Source organism: Nycticebus coucang, chromosome 18 (genome assembly GCF_027406575.1).
Source record: "Nycticebus coucang isolate mNycCou1 chromosome 18, mNycCou1.pri, whole genome shotgun sequence".
Classification (NCBI taxonomy): Eukaryota; Metazoa; Chordata; class Mammalia; order Primates; family Lorisidae; genus Nycticebus; species Nycticebus coucang.
In genome coordinates this window covers 23,841,955-23,847,954 of record NC_069797.1, presented here as the reverse complement: position 1 = coordinate 23,847,954, position 6,000 = coordinate 23,841,955, and positions in this window count along the sequence as shown.

Below are 6,000 nucleotides of genomic sequence, written 5' to 3'. Positions count from 1 at the left end.
ATTAAAAGCTTTGAGTCTGCACGTCTTTTATTGAGAGCTTACTTTGTGCCTAGAATTGTGCAGGACACTGTGAGCATCAGAAACGGACAAGGCAGTCTCCCTGCCCAGGAATTCACACCTTTGGCTCTTTATAGCCCAGCCCCAGCTCACTCTTCCAGCACCATCCCTAGCTCCTTCCCACTGTGCAGCCTTCACTGTAGTGACATGGCAGGGACTGGAATGCGTAGATAAAAACTCCACAGACACAGATAAAGAATGAGGAGACATTTAACTCATTTATTTGGTGCAGGGAGAATCACTCTTCTGGACCTAACTTTGCAGGCTACTTGGTGGCCACCAAAGGCATAGTGAGACTGTCAAGAGGTCCCAACGGCCTTTAGAAGCAGCCTCGAGAGTGACAGAGGACACAGCTGTTGGAGGGAGATATACTGGCTGGTCACCCTGAGAGCACACCTTTCAGCACATTGGAGGCACGGTGGTGCCTGGAGGAGCCATTGGATCTCAGAGATCTGGTTCTCATCTGCAGAAATAGGGATGGTAAGTTCAATCTCAGAAAAGTGCAGGAAGGACGAAGTAAGCTAGCTCTTTAAAGATGTCCTAGGAACAGGCCAGGTGCTTTTGTGCCTTTAATCTCAGCACTATGGGAGGCTGAGGTAGGAGGATTATTTGAGCCCAGGAGTTCAAGAAAATCCTGAGCAAGAGTGAGGCCACATCTCTACTAAAAACAAACAAACAAACAAACAACAACAACAAAAAAAAAAAAAACAGATGAATTAGCCAGGCACTGTGGTAATTCACACCAATCTGCCTGTAGTCCCAGATACTCCAGAGGCTGAGGCAGAAGGATTGCTTGAGCCTAGGAATTTGAGGTTGCTGTGAGCAAGGCTGAGGCCACAACATGCTAGCCTGGGCAAAAGAGTGAATATGTCTCCAAAAAAGAAAAATTGTGTTAGGAACAGATTTTTGTGCCAGTGTTATGGCAAAGCCCTGGCAAGAAGGCAAGAAAGGAAAAAAATAATGCACAAAAGTGAGCCAGTATTTCTAAGAACCCCAGACAGAGCCACGAAGCCTGGCTCTAATACTGCTATTCATTCATTCCCTTGTTCAACAAATACTCCTTGAGCTTCTACTGTTTATGACCAATGTACTGTACTAGGTGCTGGGAGTGTGGTGACATACAGCATAGATGTAATTTCTTTGCTCAACGAAGTTAGAGTCCAGGACAGTGGATCTTTAAAAGTTAATGATCTTTTAAAGTTTTTGTGGCGCACCTAAGAGCCTCCCACAGCACACCGGTTGAAAACCACTGGTCTAGGGGACAGATGGGCAAGAACACAGGAAGGATCAGCAGCATCTTCTTGCAGGTGTTACCCCTGGACCCATGGACTCCCTGGTCGGAAGAAGCTCTGCAGATCAAAAGGTGTTGGTCTGATTGCTCCAGGCCACGCCTCTTGAGAAAGAGGACCCACTTCATCTGTCCAAGATCCACTGGGCAGCACTGACCACTTCATAAATAGTAATGATAGTGGGTACCTAGGAGATCCAGATAGGAGAGGCACCCTATCCAGGATTGCACTTTACCCAGTGATAGATTTGCAGAAATGTTGCCTCACTTGGTCCCAGAAGCAGCCTTCCAGATTGCTTTTAATGCATTCTCTCACGGCTCAAAGAAGACCCGCACAGTCCTATTTCTGTGGAATGATCACCACCTACTGGCCTAAACCAAATGTCAAGAAAACAGAGCCTGGAGTAATGGGATTTAATGACCAGTTGACATTGTGGATTTGCAGTTTTCTAGGGAGGCTTAGCAGGGCTGTCACAAGGGGCCTCGTTAATTCTCCACACTAAGCCCCAGATGGCTGAGGATTTGGTCTGTTCTTAAGGGTTCCTAGAAGGGAATTCCACACTTACCTCCCCTTACTCATTCCTTTGTTTATCACCTCTCTCCAGGCACAGGTCCTACCCCAGAGGTAATCCCAGTTCCTCCTGCTACAGTTAAAGCTACTTTGTTTTGATTGACATCAAAGGGGCTGCATACATTCAGAGGTCTGCATTTTACCTCTGTATGTTCTGGCTCAAAAGCCTCCAGGGAGAGGGATGGTTCACAATCCACTTAATGCAATGGGCACAGATGTGTTCTGAGAGGCTCAGGCTGCCCCCAGGGTGAGGGCTAGAGCAAGCTCAAGATGCATGTCCCACACTCCAGCTGCCTTTAGAAGCAGCCTTGGGAGTGATACAAGGACACACCTGTTGGAGGGAGATACACTGAATGGTCACCCCTGAGCATTGTGATGCCTGGGAGGAGGCTGTGGAGCCCCAGAGATCTGGTTTTCATCCACAGAAATAAGGATGATAATTTCGATCCCAGAAAAGTATAGGGAAGATGAAGTGAGTCAGCTCCACAAAGCACCTGACATAAAATAGACCCCACTCAATCGATGTTGTCATCTTCCCCTTCTCCCCACTTCCAGGACTGACGTCAAAAACATCAATTCAACCATTTTGTGTAATCACAGACCACTTTATGCTGGAGGAACTTAGTATACAAATTTACATACATATAAAGATATAAGATAGCCAGGTGCAGTGGCTCACGCCTGTAATCCTAGCACTCTGGGAGGTTGAGGCAGGTGCATTCCTCAAGCTCAGGAGTTTGAGACCAGCCTGAACAAAAATGAGACCCCATCTCTAAAAATAGCTGGGCATTGTGGTGGGCACCTGTAATCCCAGTTACTTGGGAGTCTGAGGCAAGAAAATCACTTGAGCCCAAGAGTTTGAGGTTGCTGATACTACAGCACTCTACTGAGGGTGACAAAGTGAAACTCTGTCTAAATATATACATATATATATAAAACATAAAATAAGCATTTTTATTAAGTTACCATTGTGCTTGTGTATGTCAAGCACAATTTAAATGAGACTATGGAGGTGATAAGATGAAGTCAGGAGTTAAGGTAGCACACAAACTATGAGCTTTAAGATTGAACTTTGTATGTGTATATATATATATTTGTTTTTTTTTTCAAACATGATCTTGTCCTGTCACCCAGGTTAGAGTACAGTGGTGTACTCATAACTCACAGCCACCTCAAACTGCTGGGCTCAAGCAATCCTCCTGCCTCAGCCTCCCCAATAGCTGAGACTACAGGCTCCTGCTGCCACACCCAGTTAATTTTCTAATTTTTCTATTTTTAGGAGACACTATGGTGCTCAGGCCAGTCTCAAACTCCTAACCTCTAGTGATCCTCCTGCCTCTGCCTCCCAAAGTGTTAGGATTATAGGTGTGAGCCACTGTACCAGGCCTGCATGTATATTTTTAAGTGATAGTCCAAACTTATGACTCAAAAACTTTCTAGAAGACAAACCAAAGAGGCCTATATCCAGTCACTTGAAACAGTGCTAGAAAGAGAAAAATAAGTGAGTTCCCAAGAAAAGCATATTTCTGAACCAAAACTTAAATGTGTGAGCTCTTCGATCCAAAAATAACTTGTCTAGGGGAACTATCCTTTAGAGGTATTCTCATAAAGGATAAGATAAAATGTGCAAAAAGATAAAACGTGTATGAAGTGGGTTATCACAGTGTGGTTGGTAACAGCAAAATGCAAATTAAAGTGATCACATTGGATTAATTAAACAAATTATAGTTCATCCAAAGTGTGAAATACTATACAATTTTAAAAGGAGTGCTATACTACCCTGACAGGTTAAGTATACCATGATACCAAGATCATGAAAGTGGTCTTCCCAGGGCAAGGCTTCTGCATTGTACTCCAGACATGCTGATGATCCCTGTGATTTCCCCAGAAAGAAAAAAAAAAATGCTGTTTTACTTCATGAGTTAAATAAAATTAAGAAATCTTAAAAAATAATAATAATAATAAAGGAAGGCGGTACCCATGGCTCAAGGAGTGGGGCACTGGCCCCATATGCCAGAGGTGGTGGGTTCAAACCTGACCCTGGCCAAAAACTGCAACAAAAAATAAATAAAATAAATAAAAGAAAAGAATGATTTAGAGCTGTAGGTACTAACATTGAAGGATCTACAGCATATTTTAAGAGAAAAAAATACCCCCACCCCCAAATTAGGTCCTTTCCATTGTTAGTCTCCAGCCCCCTGGCCTGTTAGGAATTGGGCCGTACAGCAGGAGGTGAGCAGTGGGCAAAAAAATGTCACTTCTACTGTATTTACAGCCGTTCCCCATTGCTCACATCACTGCCTGAGCTCCACCTCCTGTCAGATCAGCCCTAGCATTAGACTCTCACGGGACTGTGAACCTGCTATAAACTGCGCATGTGAGGGATCTAGGTTGTATTCTCCTTATGAGAGGTTAATGCCTGATCTGAGTTGGAGCTGAGGTGGTGATGAAGAGAAGCTGCAAATACAGGATGGGACTGTCTAGTTGCAGAAAAACAAGGTCAGGGATCCCACGGATTCTGCATTATGGTGAGATACATAATTATTTCATTACATATTATAATGAAACAATAACAGAAACAGTAATAGAAATAAAGTGCACAATTAATTTAATGTGCTTGAATTATCCAGAGAACATCCCCCTACCCTTGTTCATGGAAAATTGTCTTCCTTAAAACCGGTCCCTGGTGCCAAAAGGGTTGGGGATTGCCTCATGTAGAGAAGTAACTGGAATCTAGTAAAAAAAAAAAAATCTTTTTCATGTAACATTTTTGTAATGCTGATTATCCCTGGAAAATAGATACGTACCATGGTGGTAAAAATCAAAAGAACATTTTTTACTTTATATATTTCTGTGTTTTACTTTTGTAAGTAATCCTGATAATTAAAGAATAAGGCAGAAATGTCATTTTAAAAGTTACTAATTGGATAGCTGTATTGTATCAGTGTTAAATTTCCTGAATTTGATTATTGTACTATTGTTATATAAGAAAATAGCCTTACGAGAGGTTCAGGGGGAGGGCAGGGGTGGAGACAAGATGGCTGACTGAAGCCAGCTTTCCACCGAGACTCCTGTCCAGAAGGAGAGTTAAAGGACAGAAAGCAAGTAACCTGGTGGATTAAAGCTGCACCAAGAGAGAAGATTGAAGAACACACAACAACCCTGCTGAGGTGAGCTGCAACCCCAAGGATACAAACAAAATGTACAAAATCCATCACCAAGCGGACAGGAATCCCCTCCCCCATGAGAACGGCTTGGAGTGCCCCACAAACAAACGAGCAGAGTTCAAAGGTCCTCCCACTACACTCCACGGGAGAGACCCTCTAAAAACTGGACCTACCTCCCCTACTAGGGTGCCATGGCATTCTCCTGCCAGGCATAAAACTGTATAAAACTGTATATATTCTCTACCTGCAATTCTGAGCTCCCAGCACTCCCCTCCATTCTCACTCTGAGGTCTGAAGGCCTGTCCCCCAGGAGTCCAGATTCTTGGGTTATTGCTCAAAGAGGTGTGGACTGGGCCTAGACTGCAGCTGGTCAGTGCTGATTCTGCGGCACAGGAGTGAGGAGAGGATGGTCGGCGAGAGGGAACCACACCGGAGCGGTGGTGCCAAAGGCGCAGAGCAGCAGCCGTTTTTGGGAAAAATATGGCCAACTCCCGGATATGCCAAAGCCACACCCCCGTCTCCCTGGGCAACCAGAAGAGGCTGGGCATCTTCTCAGGTGGCAACCACTGCAGAACAGATCTGGGATGGAAACAGAGGCCCCATGAGTAAAGGGTTTGCTTGAGGCGGTACCAGCCTGGGTGGAGTGCGGGGACTAGAAAACGCATGTGCACAGCCAGGAAATTCCAAGGAATTCTGGGGCTGACCCAGAGGACCGCTTTACTGAGCCTAAGATGCACCCAGCCCTCAGGAGATTGTCAGCCTATAGACAAAGGAAGGCAGGAGGCTAGAACTGACAGGTAACCGAATACAAACCTGCAGGAGTAAAGACAGGGCCTGAGGCACAGGCTCTGGGAACTCAAAACAGCTTCTCTTCTGCAGGGGAATTTAGCAGGGACAGAAACAAATTCCCACAAAGT